A 20,101-nucleotide genomic window follows, 5' to 3' on the forward strand; every position below is an offset into this window, starting at 1 on the left:
CTAGAAAAAATAATACCAAAATTCATCTGGTAGAACAAAATGTCAAGAATATCAAGGGAATTAATAAAAAATGCAAAGGACGGCGGCCTAGCCATACCAGATCTAAAACTATATTATAAAGTGGCAATCATCAAACTATTTAGTACCAGCTAAGAAACAGAGTATTAGATCAGTGGAATAGGTTAGGTACACAAGATACAGTAGTAAATGACTGTAGTAATCGTTTTGATAAACACAAAGACTCTAGTTTCTGGGATAAGTGCTCATTATTTGACAAAAAACTGCTGGGAAAACTGGAAAATATCCTAGTAAAAACTAGGCATAGACCAGTATCTCACACTGTATACCAAGATAAAGTCAAAATGAGTACAATTTAGACATAAAGAATGATACCATAAGCAAATTAGGAAAGCAAGAAATAGTTTACCTGTCAGATCTATGGAAAAGAGGAGAATTTATGATCAAACAAGAGATGGAGAACATAATGAAATACAAAATGGATAATTTTGATTACATTAAATTAAAGTTTTTGCACAAATAATGCCAATGTAACCAAGATTAGAAGGGAAGCAGAAAACTGGGAAGCAATTTTTACAGCCAGTGTCTCTGATAAAGGCCTTGTTTCTAAAACAAAGAACTGAGTCAAATTTATAAGAATACAAGTCATTCCCCAATTGATAAATTGTCAAATAATATTAACAGGCAGTTTTCAGATGAAATTAAAGTTATCTATGGTCATATGAAAAAATGCTCTAAATCACTCTGTTTAGAGACACGCAAATTAAAAACTATGAGGTACTACCTCATACCTATCAGAGAGTCTAATATGACAGAAAAGGGAAATGATAGGCATTGGAGAAGATGTGGCAAAATTAGAACACTAATGCTCCATTGGTGGAGTTATGAACTGATTCAAGCATTCTGAAGAGCAATTTGGAGCTATGCCCAAAGAGCTACAAAACTATGCATACCCTTTGATTCAGCAATATCACTAATAGGTCTGTATCCCAGAGAGATCATAAAAAGAAAGGAAAAGGATCCACATGTACAAAAATATTTACAGCAGCTCTTTTTGTGGTGGCAAAGAATTGGAAATTGAGAGGATGCCCATCAATTGGGGAATGGCTGAACAAGTTGTGGCATATGAATGGAATGGAATACTATTGGGTAATAAGAAATGATGAGCAGGTAGATTTCAGAAAAACCTGGAAAGCCTTACGTGTACTGAAGCTGGGTGAAGTGAGCAGAACCAAGAGAACATTATACATACTAACAGCAACACTGTGTGATGATCAATTGTAATAGACTTAGCTCTTCACAGTAATAGAATGATCCAAGACAATTCCAAAAGACTCACATAGGAAAATGCTATCCACATCCAGAGAAAGAACTGTAAAGTTTAAATGCAGATCGAAGCATACTATTTTCACTTTGTTTGCTTTTGTTTTTTTCTTTCTTGTGTATTTTTTCCCTTTTATTCTGATTCTTCTTTTGCAACATGACTGATGTGGAAATATATTTAATATGATTGTACATGTTTAACCTATATCAGATTGCTTGGTGTCCTGGGGAAAGGAGAGGGGGGAGGGGGGAAGGGAGAAAAATTTGGAACTCAGAATCTTATAAAAGTGAATGTTGAAAACTATCTTTACATGTAATTGGAAAAAATAAAATACTACTATGTGGAAAAGATAAAATAAAAAAACATGTATTGGGGAAAGAAAAACAAATGCTCATTTAATAATTGATTGATTTTGGTAGGCGCTAGAAAAAGATATGTTTATACTGGAGAACTGGGGATGGAGAAGAGGTTTTTGGCAGCCAATAAGTATTTCTTGAGCATTTGGCCTGTATCATGTTGGCCTGTATCCTTAAACGTTGTCCCATTATGACTTTTCAGACCCATTGAGTTCAGTAAAATATCTCATTGGAGCATTGAGGCCTAATGTACAAATATCTTACATTTTGATTATGCTTGTTGAGAATCTTGGTCTCAGTGTCAGATTATCTGGGTTTTAATTTTAGCTGGGCCATTCACTTTCTATAGAAATCAATTTTTTTCACCTCTTTAGGTGAAAAAAAGTGAGAGAAAACATCACAGTGCTGTGGATAGAGCACTGGTTTTGGGAGTCAAGAGACAGTGTTCAAATCCTAGGCATGCCAACTTTCCACCTGTGTGACCTTATATATATATATATACACCACATTGTGTACCTGAAATTCAGTCTCACTCCCTTGTAAATTGAAAAGCTTTCAACTAGATGAGATCTCAATTCCATTCAAGGTCTGAATCCTCTGATTTGTGATTTATGATTTGTCATTAAGCAAGTTTAAACTTTGACATGCTGCATGTTAGATCACTCAAAGAGAAGACACATGACTGAAAACAGGATATCTAAAGATAAAGAAAAATACCATTAACCACAAAATGTTAGGGAACTTAAGAACATATATTAGAACTGGAAGTGATCTTAGCAATCATCTTGTCCAATGGTGTCATTTTATAGACAAGTCAACAGAGTGCAAAGAGTAGAAGTAGTCCCAAAGTTAGAACAGAGCCAGGGGCTTGAAAACAAATCATTAGATTTTAAGCCCAATGTTCTTTCCACTACATTATGCACAGAGATTGGTCCTATTATTACAAAGCTGTCTTCCAACCATTATATTGGTATTCCAGAAAATGCATTTAGCTTGAATTCAAAATATGTGGCTGTTTTTGCCCCCAAAAAATTAAATTTTAAGGTCTTTGCCAGATACTTCCTAGTGTGAAGTGACCGCGAATTCTTTTTTTTAATGTGCATTTATTTTTTTCTGAAATGAATCAATGACATATTTTTGTGTGTGTGTGTGTGTGTGTGTGTGTGTGTGTGTGTGTGTGTGTGTGTGTAAAAGCACAATCTTTCTGGGTTCCAAGCTGGCCTCAGACACTTACTAGCTATGTGACCCTGGGCAAGTCACTTAACTCTGTTTGCCTTAATTTCCTCATTTGTAAAATGAGGTGGGGAAGGAAATGGCAAGCCACTCCAGTATCTCTGCCAAGAAAACTCCAAATGGGGTCACAAAGAGTTAGACAAAAGTGAAAATGACTGAACAACAACAAATACATATATGCTTGTGTGTATATTGTATACGTATATATATATATATGTATATATGTATATACACACATATATATATACATACATATATACATATATGTATGTATATATATGATACACACATACACACACACACATATATATATACAAGATCTATCTTGTAACTTTCAAAACTGTCTTGCCTGGTTGTGTTTCCTTCTGAATTCCCTTCTAGTCTCCTCTGTGCATTTAAAAAAAAAAACTTAATTCTCATTTCTCTTTTTCTTTTATCTTTCTGGCAATACCATCACTAGCTCGTCTTCCCTCCACTAAATAAAAGTGAAAAATACAATCCTTGTATCAAATAAAGAAAAAGAAAATCCACATAGTGGTCATGTCCAAAAATACATGTCTCATTCTGCACCATGAAATCCCCATCCCTTTGTCAAGAGGTGGGTACCATGCTTCATCATGTGATCGTGGATTCCTAAAGACTATGTCAATACAGTATGAGCTCTGGTAGTTAAAAGGATGACTTCAAGACAGGCCTAGCCCCCAATTTCTTTTGGTTGCTTGAAGGACTAGCCTGGCTAAAAGTAAGAAAGCATATAACCAATAGGCTAGCCACCAAATTTTTTTTCTATGGTAAATAATATCAAAAATCTATCAACATGTGGATGGGCTGTGATTTACTTCCATCCAAGGAACATTCCTACCAATGAAACTATGGATCTTGTGTAGAATTAGAGAAAGAAGAATGCACGGGATTAGTTATCAAAGCTGGACATTAAGAATGACATTTTAATCTACAGAGGTTTATCTAACCTCATGACTCTAATATAAAGTGTGTTTTTTAAACAAACAGATGCAAACTCATTCTCTTTCAGATAGCTCTTATTTTACCTAGTCTGCCCAGAGGCTGACACACTTTGGAGTGTCTAGGAATCTTAAAAAAAGCACTAGCCAAGGCATTTAGGGCATAATAATAATATTAAAAATAGCATTTTGGAACTTACAGTGTTTTTCTCTTAATAATATAGGCTTATATAATATATAAATATATAATTATATCATATGTATATATTATATAAAAATTTAAAATGTGAAAATGTAAAAATACATATTTTTTTAAAATTTAAAAAGGAATATAGGCAAATAATTCCCCATTTAAATAGCTCCCCATTAAGTATCCCCATTTAAGAGATACAGAAAGAGAGTTTCAGAGCAGTGGAGTTATTTGCCTGAGTTCATAAAGATTTTATTAGCCAGTACTCCAACCTCTAACTTGTGACAAGAATAGAACTTTCTCCACAAGAGCACAGTGCTACTTATAAAAGTGAGTCTGCAACCAGGTGACTGACTGGAAGTGTAGGAAAGGGTAAGCATTTTGCCTGTAGAGGTTGGTAACGGGACAGTCAAGACACTCCAAAATAGACAGAAGCAAAGGGCTCGTCTATTTAAGGCAGGGATTCAGTCAGGTGGCAAGGCAACCACAGCCTCCCAGGACAGGGACAGAATCAGAGTCAAAGGCTAAAGCAATAAGTCAGTGAAACGGAAAACATGGCTGGTTTGGCACTGAGGTGAGGGAGAAGCTGCAGAACCATCATCAGTTACCTGCACTGCTCCATTTCTGAGGTAGCAGGAGGGGACTGCATTATGCTTGTATACTGAAGGTAGAAGAAGGTCTCTCACTGGAATTTGCTAGAACACTTAACTGGGGAGTCCAAGTTATTTTTTTTTCTCTCTATAGGGGATTTAAATTATTTACAGAGTTGGACCAAGACTCCACCTAGAGTGGACCTCACCACTTGGAAAGGGTGCTCTGTTTCCTGGGGAGAATATTTCTTTGATGTGGACATATCTGTTTCTTCTCCCGGGTACACTAATGGAAAAGAGACCACAAGGGATGATTCTGAGTCTTCACAACTCCCTTCGACAGGTGTCTAATGTCATGTGGTATCCTTTTTCTGCCCCTGGGAGGCAAAGAATCATTATTCAAATATAGCCTGAACTTATGATAAGGAGAATTTCTGAAGATAGCTTTGGCCATTTCTCATACACTTCTGATTCTAAGACTTGGCTCCATCATCCTCTAGGTTGTTTCAAGAGCCCCAAAAGCATAGTTGGCTCCAACTGGCTTGTGACTTCAAAGGAAGGAAACTTTTTCATCAGAGGTACACCATGGACTCTGGTGGCATCTCTCAAAGAGGCCCTTCAAAAGTATTTTGAACTATGTTGGCCTAACAGGAATAAAGGGGTATACTCCAGGGGTTGCTACTTTAAAAGGAATAACACTTATTTGGATGGATAAATTCTGAAATTTTGGATAAAAACAAACATAACACACACAAAATAAACAAAAATACACAGATATGGGCACATATACACATATACCAAGCTCATTACTAAATATTCCTACTAGGAAACAAAAATGATTGGCATTGTTCTCTCTAAGAAGCATGCAGCTCAACAAAGATTCTGTTGCCTCAATATGATATATTATTAACCATCTCTTACTGAGGTCATATATAACCTAGATATGCTGCCCGAATACAACTCCAATGCCATGTTTAAAGGTAGATGACATCATAAAGTGACAATTTTAATAAGTATTATCCCTTAAAGAGACTTAATCAATCAATAAACATGTATTAAGTGCCTATTATGTGCCAGGCCTGGTCTGTGTTGTAGCTTCTCTGGTTGATCATGTTGGCAATAAATCCTTAATTCCTTCAATATACTAAAGAGAAAAACAAAACAACACAAGCTTTGGAATCAAAGGAGATCAGGGTTCAAAGTCCAGTTCTGACAACAACTTGCTACATAACTATGGACCAGCCTTTCCAACCGTTTGTTTTCTCAATATACAATGGAAATCCACAAAAATACTTGTACTACATATATTGTTCAAAGGTAGGCACTTTGTAAACTGATATAGCATTTATTTTCAGCAAATATTAACTGCTGCCATACTCAAGGCACTGTGCCAGAAGCTGGGAGCAATAAAATGACAAAAGTAAACCATTCATGCCCTCAAAAAGTTTACCATCTAGTAAAGGAGAAAAGACACATACACAGATAAATGTAATATCAACTTAAATTCTAGCCAACGCATAAGAGAAATAAAAAGTACTATGGAATCAGATAAAGGGGAAAAAAAAATCACTTCCCCCAGAGGGGTCATTACAGAATAGGAAAGGTACTGAATTTGGAGACAGAAAACCTGGGTACAAATCTGAGATCTATTCCTTCATATTAGCTTACATTTCTATGATACTTAAATGTTTACAAATCTTTTTTCATCACAATCCTATTAGTCTTAGGCTTTCTTCACCAAAGACTTATTAGTCAAGAAACATTAAAAAAAAAAAGGTAAAACACAGTCCCTGTTCTCAAGAGGATTAAAAACTATTTGGGAAGACAACATGCAAACAACTATGTATGAACAAGTCATGAACTGGAAAGACATGAAGTACAAATACAGTGTATATGGTGTGACTAAGGCATAGAGACTGAGGTGCCTCTTTTCACATACAATGAAGTGACAGAAACAGAACTCAAAAATCAGTTCCTCTGATTCCAAAACTCATGCTTCTTTCCATTGTGTCCTGTTGTCTAGGAGGCCTTGGACAAGTCTCTTCACTTCTTTGAGTTATTAAATAGAGGAGGGCAATTTCAACTAGATGATTCCTAAAGGCTCCTCCAGCTATAAATATTGCAAGAAAATGAATCGTGAAGAATTCATGGAAAAGGAATGAGCTTGGCTTAGAAAAATGGGTAGGATCTCCAGGCAGAAATGTGATGGAGGTGTTATGGAGGCACCAGAGAATTACATATAATTGGATATCATAGCATGTTGTTTTCTGAGCTCAGATACTAGTCTAATTGCTTCTCAAGGCTTGATCTTATGACAACATTTTAACCCCTGGAGATTGATTTAACCTGAAGTCACCAATATGCAGCTGATAGGCTATTTGCAAAATGGATTCTTGCTCCAATTTAAACTGAAAACTAATCTATCCCTCTCAGGGTCAAACATACCATCATAAATGGGCCAGTGTGGTGGCTTAATTTACATAAGACTCATCATATTTGAGGAGAGTTTTGGCTCGCAGAGTCAAAGGGCACTCTATACTCAAAGTGGATGGCCTAGACAGTGCACTTTTCTATAGCTTCTTCCCTGGTAAGGAGTGTCTCCTCACCACGGGCAAAGTGGTCATTCAGCAATGAAAGTGAGAGAAAATCCATATTGGCCATGTGAAAAATATGGTAGTATTGGAAAGAACATTAGATGGTAGTCAGAAGACTTGGGGTTATCTAGTCCATGCTCTGCTGCTAATTAGTTTTGTGACCTCTAGCAAATTATTCAGCTTCTCTAAGATTTACTTTCTAAAACCATTTCTAAAATGACACAGATAAACTAGATGGCCTCTAAGGTCCCTTTTAGGTCTAACATTCTATATTCATTCATGAGCATCAAAATGAGATTCTGTGTATGAATGCAGTTTGGAAATTATAAAGTAATATACAAATGTACCAGACTGGTTGTTGTTTGCCTTCTGTTCTTAAAGAGGACCATGACATCAGGAAGGTGATGCCATGACTTGCAAGTGAATTGGATTTAAGTGAGGGAAGGCTTTGCAAAGTCACCAGCCTCACTCTCTCCTCCAGAGGCATCTGGGTCCAGTGGCTAGATATAGATCAAGAGAACTAAAGATGGCCCTGGATGCAGAGGGAGACCTCGGCATTTTTAAGCCAAGGTCTTTCCCAGGTCTCAGTTTGACTGAGGCACTGCCCATTCAATGATTAAGGCTAGGTAAGAAATGAGGCTAAAAAATAGCCTATTTTATCTAGTTTTAAAAAAATCAATTTGGGAAGGGAAAACACTCAGGATTTATGGCCAAAACAGAAACAATCACTATTTACACTCACTCTGAGCCATCAGAGCCTGAGCAATGACCAGGTGAGGCTTGTAGTAGGACCTACTATTGGCCAATCTATGAGAGCCAGAGTGATTTGGGTTTAAGGCATGGTCCTTAAGAAAGAAATCTAGCCTATAAGCCCCTAGATATCTTGCAAGGTTCAAAATTTACATTCCTTTGGGCAGAAGGAGAGAAGGAAGGACGGAAGGAAGAAAAGGAGGGAAAGAAGGAAGGAAGGAAGGAAGGAAGGAAGGAAGGAAGGAAGGAAGGAAGGAAGGAAGGAAGGAAGGAAGGAAGGAAGGAAGGAAGGAAGGAAGGAAGGAAGGAAGGAAGGAAGAAGAAGGGAAGAAGAAGGAAGGGAGAGAAGGAAGGAAGAAAGAGAAGGAAGAAAGGAAAGGAAGAAAGGAAGGAAGGAAGGGAAGGAAGGAAGGAGAAGGAAGGAGCTATATTGTCAACTGAAACTGGTCAGTTGTGTCCTCACTAGGGCAACTACAACTACTCATAGGCTGTTGTTTGTCCTTTGTTTTTGAAGAGGACCCCATGACATTGGGAAGGTGATGCCATGACTTACAAGTGCCTTGGATTTAAGTGAGGGAGGGCTGTGCAAAGTCACCAGCCTCACTTTCTCCTCCTGACCCACTTGAGTCCAGTGGCATGATGTAGATCAGGATGACTGGAGACGGTCCTACCGCAGTGGTAGCGGAAAGAGGGAACAAGTACCTTCGGATGTAAGGCACTATGCTTAGTGCTTAACAATTATTAGCTCACTTGTTATTAATTGTGAATTGGTGGTAGTAAAAGCAATGGACGGATTCAAATAAATGTCTCCTGATTCTTAATCTGCTGATCTTTCCAGCAATCTCCATTGCTTGGCATGACTTTGGCCAAAGTCCAAAGCAGCTAAGTCCCTAATCCTTAAGATCAGTACCTACATTGAGGACTTGGGTTTTGTAAAGTTTTGTAAAGTAAAGTTTTGGGTTTTGTAAAGTAAAATTTGTGCTCTCAAGAAGCAAAAAGGACAGGGTCTGGAATAAGGGATGGGAGCCAGAGTTCAATACGACCTGATCTGGAGTTCATTTCTTTCATTTCATAGCTGTGTATCCTCAGGCAAATCAATTAGCCATTCTGACCCTCAGTTTCCTCACCTGTAAGAAGGAGCTGAACTAGGTGACCACTAATGCCCCCTCCACCGTTAAACCTATGATTCAGACAACTATAATCCTACAACTGTGACAACAGAAAGTTAAACAGAATCCTGCTGTAGAAATCTTAGAGCTGGTAGTCCAAATGCCTCCTGTGGGCCTATTCTCCCTACATTGTGGATTATGACCAGTAGAGGGAGCTCGGATACAGGGAAATTATCTGAAGCACGTATTAAGGGCATTTCCCTAGAAACTAGAAAGAGTCCTTACCTGTGACTCAATTGATCTTTGGATCATTTGATTTATAGCTAGAGGAAGAGTAGCAGATCTGAAACCCTTCTGTAGTTTAAGAGTGAAGAGGGGATGGGGTTCTGGTAGGCCAGAGACTTCGCATGTATCTGGAGCTTCTGAGCCCTCTAGAATTCATATTTTACATTTATTGTCCCCTCTTCATCTCACATCAGTCCTGGGAGGCAGGTCTGGCAGATTTGACTATTCCTATTTGCCAGAGCCAAAAAGGATGTGGCTTTTTAGGAGATGGGAGAGCTAGAAAGGCAGGGTGGTATAGTGGAAAGAATGCTGACTTTGGAATCAGGAGGCCTGTATTTGAACCACCATAGATGTCTGCCAGCTTTGTGACCATGTATAAAGTCACAGCTTTTCAGAGACTCAGTTTTTTTATCTCTTAACATTGGGGATAATATTTACATTACCTACCTCGCAAGGGTATTATAGGGAAAATGGTTAGCAAAATTTAATATGCTATAGAAATAAGAATTATTATTGCTATAACCAAAGAATCATGGAGTTGGAAAAGGCCTTGATGATTATATGGTTTCTAAGAAATAGTGTTGGAAGATGTTACCAATCATCCAATATGCTGCCTGATTTTACAGAGAAGGAAATTGAGGCTCAGAGGGCAAGGAGGAGAATTTGTCCAAGGCTACCCATTGAGTCTACAGTACATTTTTTAATACAATTCTAATTTCCTAACTCTCTTCCATTTAATTTTTTTTACCTACTACCCAATGCTGCCTTTCTCTAATCCACTCATTTGATATTAAAACAAAACACAAAAACCTGAAGCCCAAAGGAGTTAAGTGATTTGTCTAAGGTTACCATGCTCATCAGTAGAAAAAATAAAAACTAGAATCATAAATTCTGAAGCATGGCATACTAATCAGGATCCCACACATACTGAGATTTTAAGGAATTAGAGGCATGAAGGACCAGAGAACTCATCCAGCCAAAGGAGCTCTAAAGGGGAAGGGAATAAGCATTTATATAACACCTTATTTGGGCCAGGCACTGGGCTAGGTGCTTTTCAAATATTATCTCATTTGATCCTTACCATACATAAATCTGTGATATAGGTGCAATTACTATCTCCTATATGGCAGACAGGTTAAGTAACTAGCCCAGGGTCAAATAGGCAACAATTAGTGGAAGTTAGCCTTCCTGATTAGAGCCCTAGGGCTCAATCCCCCACTCCATTTAGCTGGCTCTGAGTACTTTACATTGGAATCCAAGTCTCTCTCCCTATTCTTAGTCAAGTCAATAGCAAGTAAATGAACACTTAATAAGTGACTTGAGTTCAAATTTGCCCTCAGACACTTTGTAGCTATGTGACCCTGGACAAGCCACATAGCCTGGTTCGCTTGTTTCCTCATTGATAAAATGAGCTCAAGAAGGGAATGGCAAACCTCTTCAATATCTGTAAAGAAAACCCCAAATGGGGCCACAGAGAGTCAGACACGTCTGAACAACATAATAGCAAGTGCCTATTATGGACCAGGGACTGTGCTAAGGGCTTAGGATAAGGCAAAAAGAAAGATAAAAATAGTCCCTGCCCTCAAGGAGCTCACAGTCTAATAAACTTGAGTCCAGTGTTATTTTGGGTTTTTTTTGTTTTTCTTTCATTATACCACTCAATAAGGGTTGGAGATACACTGTTGAAGAAAGAACAAATTCCAATTTCTATGGCTGATAGGTACGATGTGCTAAGTTTATTTTCCCTTGAAATGTTAATTGAATGTGGCCCTCTGCTCCATTACCTTGTGCAGCCTGATATAGCATAGGCAGCTGCTGTACTGGCCCCCTGGGGCGGCTCCCTATCAGCAGGGGCCACCACTGATTAAGAGGCTGAATACAGTTAATTAATTTATCCAACTGCTCAGGGACACTGAAGGAGGGAGCAAATAAAATGAGTAAATTAGGTTGATCAGCAATAGACGAGCCAGTGTGGCCAAGTGTAAAGCCCTACCCAAATCTGTAGATTCAGCAACTCAAGCAAGAAAGTGGGAATCATCATTAGGATTCCATCTCCCAGCTCCATGCCTTTTCCACGGCTGATCCCCATGCCTGGAACACCCACCCACCCTTCTAATATCTGCTTCTTGGATGCCCTGGTTTCCTTTAAGACTCAGTTCAAAGCTCACCTTCAGCAAAGGCTTTTCCCAGTACTATCCTTCCCATTCCCACTGCTAGTGCCTTTCCTTAGAAATTACCTCTCATTTACAATAAATATACAACAAACAAAGTATATATATGTGCATATATATATATATATATATATATATATATACATACACTGTATATGTATATGTGTATATATCTATATATTATACGTGTATATATATATATATATGTATATATATATATATGTGTGTGTGTGTGTGCGTGTGTGTGTGTGTGTGTGTGCCACAGAAACTGGAATTTGTTCATTGTTTTATGTATGTATATAATATATAAATATATATGATACATGTATATTTGTTTTATGTATGTATAGTTATTTGTACATTGTCTGCCTCATTTAAGTATGAGCTCCTTGAGGTCAGGGAGACTGTTTTTGCCTTTCACTGTAGCCCCAGCGCTTAGCAGAATATAAGACACATTGTTGTTGTTTTGTTATTCAGTTGTTTTTCAGTCCTGTCTGATTCTTCATAACTCCATTTGGGTTTTCTTGGCAAATATATTGGAGTGGTTTGCCATTTCCTTCTCCAGTTCATTTTACAGATGAGGAAACTGAGGCAAACACAGATAAGTGACTCACCCAGGGTCATACAGGTAGTCAGTGTTGGAGGCCAGGTTTGAGCTCAGGAAGATGAGTCTTCCTGATTCTAGTGCAGGCACTCTATCCACTGAGCCACTTAGCTGCCAGGCATACAGTAAGCCCTTAATAAATGTTGATTGTCTGGATTAGATGTTCATTACTTAGCTAGTAACAAGTTACACAACATTGTCTGAGTTATTTCATTTCCTTGGGCCTTGGTTTCCTCATTTGCAAAATGATGGATCTGGAATGGATGATCTATAAAGTCTCTTCCAGCTATGTTCTTCTGTGTTCTAGCAGTTTATGTCCCCATTGCCATTCTAGTTCAGACATTCCAGGTTAAGATTCTTTCCAGCATTAATATTCTATGTTTCAAGGATATATCCAGTCCTAACATTCTTGTTTTCTTTTCTCATATTCCGATGTCCCTTCCAGCTATAACACTGCAGTAATCACTGAGCTCAGCATCCCCTGGCTGGACAAAACCTTAAGTATTTCAGGCTTTAAACAAGGAGTTTTAGAAAGCTTATTTTTAAAAAGCCCTTAACAGCAGGAGAACATCAAGCTGCATTTTAAAGTAATATTTTGATGGGAGCTGCATCAATGAATTGAATGACTGTAGATTAAATTCCTCTTACAATATAAGTGGTTTTCAAAAGGTAGAGAGGAGTGATGCTGGAAGCAAAGGGCAGAGTCATTGTATAACATCCCAGGTGTCTGCTCTCCACTATCCTCTTCATTTAGCCAAATTTAACCAATCTTTAAAGACCCAGCTATAGTCTTTACTTTCCTTCTCCCCTACTCTACAATGAAGAAATCTCAGGCCACCTCTGTCAACAGTTAATGTCGCCCTCCCTTGAATTCATAGTACTCAGTGTCTGTTCTATTCACAGCACTGGAATTTTGGAGTTTGAAGGAGTCTGAGCAAGAATCCAATCAGCCACATCCCTGTAAAGAAGGGAGACAGCCTTTGTGGGCTCATAGGCTTATAGATTCAGAGAGACAAGGGATCTCAGAGGCCATCCAACCCAACCTTCTCATCTCACAAATGGGGAAACAGAGGCTTAGACAGGCTACGTGATTTTGCCCAAGTTCACACAGGTAATAAGCATCAAGATTTGAACACAAGTCTTCTGACTCACTTTAGAAAATCATCCAGAGATGTGTAATTCTTTACCACTGTGGCATCCCATTAGACTTTTGGCCAACTCCAATTGTCAGGAAGCTTTCCTTTGTAAAGAGAAGAAATCTTACTTTATAACTTCCTCCAAATGAGCCTTGTTCTGCCCCTTAGGGCCAAGCATAATGTGTTTATTCTTCTCCCACAGTGACACCCCTTCAAATACTAAACCCTCTATTTCTTCTCAAGAGCTTATTTTATGGCATGGTTTTGTGCCCCCTCACAATCCATGCTATATCCCTCTGGAAACTTTCTAGCTTCCTTAAAATGTGATGCCTGGAACTAAATATAACCAAGATTCATAATGAGTTTGCCATCCATTAAAATCTTCAGATTCTTTTTTTGCATAAGCTTGTCCAGCCCCAAATCTAGCATACTATATTTTATATAGTTGATTATTTAGACCCAAGTGTGAGGCTTTACATTTATCCCTATTAAATTCCCTTATGAGGTTCGGTTACTTATTCTAACCTGTTGAGATCTTTTGAGATCCTAACTCTATGATCCATTTTAGCTGTCCTCTACCACTTTTTGTCATCCAGAAACTTAATAAGCAGGCCATCAATGCCTTCACCCATGACTTGATAAATTATCTTTTTTTAAAAAGTCAGTTAAAAGTTTTTAAATAAGTCACATTTAGATTTCATTTTTTATACACCCTGATGGCTTCAACCACCCCATTCGATATGGATGATTACCAAATACTTATCTCCAGCCCTGACCCCTATCCCAATACATATCTCTTAATGGTACTCAACAGATAGGAGTTCTAGTTCCTGCTACATTAATTAACTGGGCAAGTGACTTCCCTCTTCAAAGCTTATGTTTATTCATGTGTAAAATAGGGGTGAGTTGACTAAAGATATCTTCATATTCATCATTCTATGAGTGTATGAATTTTCTCTCAGACTCTCTCAAAGTGACTTTGAATTGTGTGGTATACAGGGTCATCACAGAGAATTGATTTTGCTATGTAATCCCTGACATTTGCAGAGCACTTCATAGTTTTAAAAAATGTTCCACAACTGGTCTCAGCCAGCCTATCCAGTCTTATCCTCCTCCTCCACATGCACTCTGTTTTCTAAATTAGCCGACTCTCTGATGCTTGATCTCATCCTGCCCTCTCTTGCCTCTCAGCCTTTTTACCTGCTGTGTCTCTCACATCAAAAATAGCCAGCCCTCTACTGCTGAAGCCTTTATGTTTCTCTAAGATCCAACTAAGTTTCCAACTCTACTGCAAACCTGAGAATCCTGTGAGCACAATGTTCTTTCCCCCTATTGATTTGTTTTCTCCTATGTACTGATCGTAATCCAGTTTCTATTATTATTACCCCTTTCCCCCAACCCTATGTCATGTAGGAGTAGGGATGTGTTTTGTCTTTTTTTTTTCATTTCAAGAAAAACTGTGGTATCTGGAACATTATAATGGTTCATATTTATAGAACACTTCTCCAACTACAAAACGTTTTCTTTACAACAATCCTGTGAAATATACATGTGAGTATATGTATGTATGTATGTATATATGTGTGTGTATGTATGAATATATATACATATATGTATGTGTATACACTATTTATACTTTACACTCAAATATAGGGGATTGGGAAAGTGAGTTTCCTAATTTCCTTAATAAGTTTACAAAGTAGTGAGCCTTTGTTTGGAACTTGTGATGGCTGATTCCATTATAAAGTTATGTTACATAAGCTTAACTGGTCCCTCACTGCAGCAGGGCAATCCTTCTGCAGCTCCCAAATTGATTTATTGTCCCACTCCCAAAAGTAGCTTTTCCAAACCTTTTTAGCTCTATTCAAACCACTCATACAGGATGTTCCAAAAGGCTTCAGTATTAATTACTTAAAAAAGACTAAGACTTTTGAAATATCTTGTATCTGAAAAAAAAATCTGAGGTCACTTGTACAGAGGGCCCTCTTCATCTCACATCATTCACATGTTAAGGCAAACCCCTCTACACTGGCTTCCTTGTTGTTCCTTTAATGACATTCCTATCTCCTTACTCCTGATATTTTCACTGGCCATCCTGCATGCTTGGAACTCTCTCCACTCTTCCATCTCCTGGCTACCCTGGTTTCCTTCAAGTTTCACCTTCTGTAAGACTTTCCCAGTTTTCCTTAACATAGATCCTTCTCCAACACCCTATATAAATCTTGTTTGTACGTAGTTGTTTTCATGTTGTCTCTCCCATAATTGATGAAATGTATTTCTTTTTGCCTTTTTTTTGCATCCCCAGGACTTATCACAGTACCTGGAACATAGTAGGTATTGAATAAATATTTGCTGACTAATTACCAGTGGACGGTGTGAACAAAATTTTTGGTGCTTACTGCAGGATTAGTTTCATTTATGTAGGATGAACAATTTGGCTCCAATACTTTTTTGGGTTAGACAACTTTGAGAGGAACCTTGACTTTGGAAAGGAAACATGAGTTGGCTTGCTTGAGTTTATTAAGACATGTTAGAAAAAAAATGTTGGCCAAAGAGTTAGAAGATAAGGGTTTGAATCCTGCTTCAGACATATTTTCTCACTAGGGCCTCAGGAAAATAACTTGACTACTTCGGACCCCTGAGTGAGTGCCCTTTTGGGTCATGGTCCAAAATTGCACTTAATTACCATAAACACAGAACACGGAGGATATAGCTTATAAGAGCTACAAGACAAACATACCCATACAAATACATATATATATATATATATATATATATATATATATATATGTGTGTGTGTGTGTGTGTGTGTGTGTGTGTGTGTGTGTGTGTGTGTGAAATTTTGCTTATTTTGAAAAATAGGGGAATTGAGGCTCTAGGATACTAAAATAATTTATACATGGTCACATAATTATTAGGCATCAGAGGAAGAATTTGAAGATAGGAACCCAGCTCTTCCAAGTCCAAAACTATTGTTGTCTCCACTGTATCATAATCTCTCTCTAGTAAATACATAATAAAAGTTTGTTGAATGAAAATATACAACTATGAATGAATGTGTAAAACCTTAAATTTTCAGAGGGCCAGAACCATGTCTTTTCTGCCTTCTCATCTCCTCTAGAGGTAGCCCAAGTATACTACATAATAGACATTTCCTAGCTGGTCAATTAATAAGCATTTATTATCTAAAAAATGAATGAGGGAAAAGAATTTAGATGTAAAAATCAATATATTTGATCTTTTTTTTACATTTTACATAAATTTTTATTCCTGCATTTACATTATATCACATGTATTTTATTTACATGTATTACATGTATTTACATGCATATTTATTTACATATACATTTATATATACATTTAAGTCTGTTTATATAAATATCTCCTTTAAGGAAACTACAGTCTGAAGTTTATGATTTTGTGGTACTCTTATTTTGTTCATTTGATAATTTTTGTTGAAGATTAAGTTTATTAAAATAATCTTTTAAAAGTATTCAGATTCATTTTTTTTACTCTGTGTTCATTTGTGACTATCCTATTGTTTTTAGACTTGCTCTCTACAGGAAAGGTAGACGCAAACCTTGATGAAAGATGAGCAAAATAAAAGCCAGCCGAGAATCAATAGAGAGTAGGGATTTGCACCTGCTGAGGGCCCAAGGGGCTAGGCCACAGAAGGGATGGTCACTTGTTCTAAAGCAAGCAAGAAAAGTGTTTGGAAAAGATAACTGCTTCTTGGAAGAATCTGCACTTGGAGCTTTAGATATGGAGCCACCAAATTAATCCAGTTTGGTTATCAGAAGAGAAAAAGGATCTGTACTGTGGGCAATTAGCCTTAGTTATGGTATGGGGAGATTGCAGCTTAAGTAGAGTTTGGCCATAATATCTTTGGAGCAAAACCCAGTCAAGACTGAAGAGTCAAACGGTACGATCATCTGTAAACCACTAACGTAGGTTGTCAGATATAATTTTTGCCAATCTTATTCCATACCCATAGGGAGGCTACACAACACCAGGAAACATCCACTGACAAACCTGGCATTGGCTTTTCTTTTTCACTGATATAATACATATTTGATGAGCATCTGATATGTGCAAGGCCCCAAACACCAGGTCCAGGCTTTGAAATGATAAAATCACATTTACATATTGCACTAAAGTTCATAAAACCACTGGATGTTAGAGTAGGGAAGGACCTTAGAGATCATCTTTTCCAACTCTCATATTTTATAGATGAGGAAAATAAAGACAAAGATTAGGAATTGAGATGATACAGTAAAAACTATTATCCTCACTCAGATGTCTGTTCATTCATTTGTTTGTTTATCCATCCATCCATTCATTCATTTGACATGTACTCTACAGAGGAAAGCATGTAATAGAAATAACGTTTATGTTGGAGTTAGAAGATGTTGAAGTTCCAGGTCCTCCATTTTCTGGTGGTAAAACATTAGATAAGTCATTTCATCTCTCTCTGGTTTCCTCATGTTTAAAAAGAGGAGTTTGAGGGGCAGCTAGGTGGTGCGGTGGACAGAGCACCAGCCTTGGAGTCAGAAGGACCCGAGTTCAAATCCTGTCTCCGACCAAATACTTGATACTTACTAGCTGTGTGACCCTGGGCAAGTCACTTAACCCCAATTGCCTCTCAAAAAAAAAAAGGAGGAGTTTGGATTAGGTGATCTTTGTGAACCATCAGATTCAGGAGACCTGAGTTCAAATCTTACCTCTAATGCTTGCTACCTATGTAACTGAGTCACAGACTCTGGAAGGGACTATTCATTTCTCCCTAGAGTTCTCATCATTTCCACCTGGCAACCAGTTAATACATATTAGTGAGAATAAGATTCATGGTCAAATTTTCCTTTGTTTGATTCTTCATGTTTTAAAGAATAAAATTAGCATTAAGGCAAGTCAAGACGTTATTAGCTGCTCTTTTTTTAGAAGTTAATTTGAAGTTTGGTTAATTGAAGTCCCTTTTCACATATATGTATATATATATATGTAGATGTACATATGTGTCTGTGTATATACACATGTGTGTATACACAATATTCCTGTGCTGGGCTTATGATTTCTTTCCCAAGCTCCTCATCCATTTCTTCATTCTGTCCAGGTCGTCTGTATAGTTTGATGACAAAATTGCTTCAGCTTGATCTTAACCTAAATCCCTTCCTCCATGACTACCCCACTCACATTCTTGAATTTCTTCACATGAATGGATTTTCACAACATGTAATGCTATCTTTGCCTTTTAATATTTGCACGGTACTTGGCACAATGCCTGGCACATAGTAGGCATTACATGAATACTTATTCTTTTTTTCTTTCCCCTACCTTTTATCTGTCTTGTTTCTTCTGAATAAGGTATACCCATGTGTAGCCACAGACTAGGCAGGTATTCATCCCATCAAGACTTAGCGATACCTATTAGCTCAAATTTGACTCCTGGAACTAAGATCTCTAATTCTTCATGCTTCTTCCCTAAATGTGAAGCATGTAAGTAGACTGATATGAGGTCATGGGTTTTAATACTACCTTCTTTTGTGGATCTGTATATATACACATACACACATATATATACATATATATATATATGTATATACATATATATACACACATATAGATACATATACATATAGATACATATATATACACATATAGATACATATAGATACATATAGATAGATAGATAGATACAAATATATATGTATGAAAATGCAGTCTTCTCCATCCCCAAACTTTTATTTAAAGCATTTTAGATTGGATTTGCAAGACATTCAGCAAATATATTCTTAGTACCCTTTGTTAGGTTTATTCTCTCTCTGGCCAAGATTCTGTTATCACTATATTGTAAGCTATGGTTCAGAAATCCATGTACTCTTCTCAGTCACCATCTCTTCAGATATTAGTTCATTTCCCCAATTATTTTTTTCTCCTCTGTATTCCCTTGCCTCCAATGGCAAGAAATGTTTTTTTAAAAAGTGAATAAAGCATAATTTATGTCCCTACCTACCATCTTCTTGATCTCCTGAAAACCCTTTGTAATCATTGCACAATTTTTAGGTTTCTTTCTGACAGTATAATTAAACATTAAAAGTGGGTAGTGGTCATCCATTTTATTATTTTAGAAATTTCTCAGCTATTGCTTGAATACATGCACCAGAATGTCTTCTCTATCACTGTTATTAGAGTTAACAATTACCTGCTTCAATATCCTTAACTAGAAAATAACGTATTTTTTTTTGTTCAGTAGTTTTTCAATCATCTGACTCTGACTCCATTTGGGGTTTTCTTGGCAAAGATACTGGAATGGTTTGCCATTTCCTTCTCCAGCTCATTTTACAGATGAGGAAACTGAGGCAAATAGGGATAAGTGAGTTGACCAAGGTGACACAGATAATAAATGTCTGAGGCCAGATTTGAACTCAGGAAGATGAGTCTTCCTTATTCTAGGTCTGGCACTCATATCCACTGGGCCCAACAAACTATTACTACTCTTTAATTCTTCCTCTGACCCTTGCTAGATGATGGCATAGCTGATAATTTTTGTGGCTCTCTACTATAGTATTCTTTGCAGTCAAGTCTAAACGTATTGTTGACCCTTTCCTTCTCTTCCTTCTCTGGTAACATTTATCTACTCTATAAAAGTCTAACAAGGTTCAAGCCTCCCCTTCTCCATGCCGGAATTGCCCCCATCCCTACCAGCCACTGAAACCTGGCTTTTGTTTCCTTTAGGAATGTTTCATTTTCACCTAACAGAGTAGGGGAGGCATTCTTCAAGT

General features: G+C 37.4%; 1 protein-coding gene across 1 annotated transcript in view; it reads right to left on the reverse strand.

Moving 5' to 3' along the window:
* COL22A1 (collagen type XXII alpha 1 chain) overlaps positions 1-20,101 on the reverse strand; it is a 589,887-nt gene that overhangs the window by 272,089 nt on the left and 297,697 nt on the right. The window lies entirely within an intron of this gene.

Source organism: Phascolarctos cinereus, unplaced genomic scaffold (genome assembly GCF_003287225.1).
Source record: "Phascolarctos cinereus isolate Bilbo 61053 unplaced genomic scaffold, phaCin_HiC Scaffold_4;HRSCAF=312, whole genome shotgun sequence".
In the NCBI taxonomy this organism is placed as follows: Eukaryota; Metazoa; Chordata; class Mammalia; order Diprotodontia; family Phascolarctidae; genus Phascolarctos; species Phascolarctos cinereus.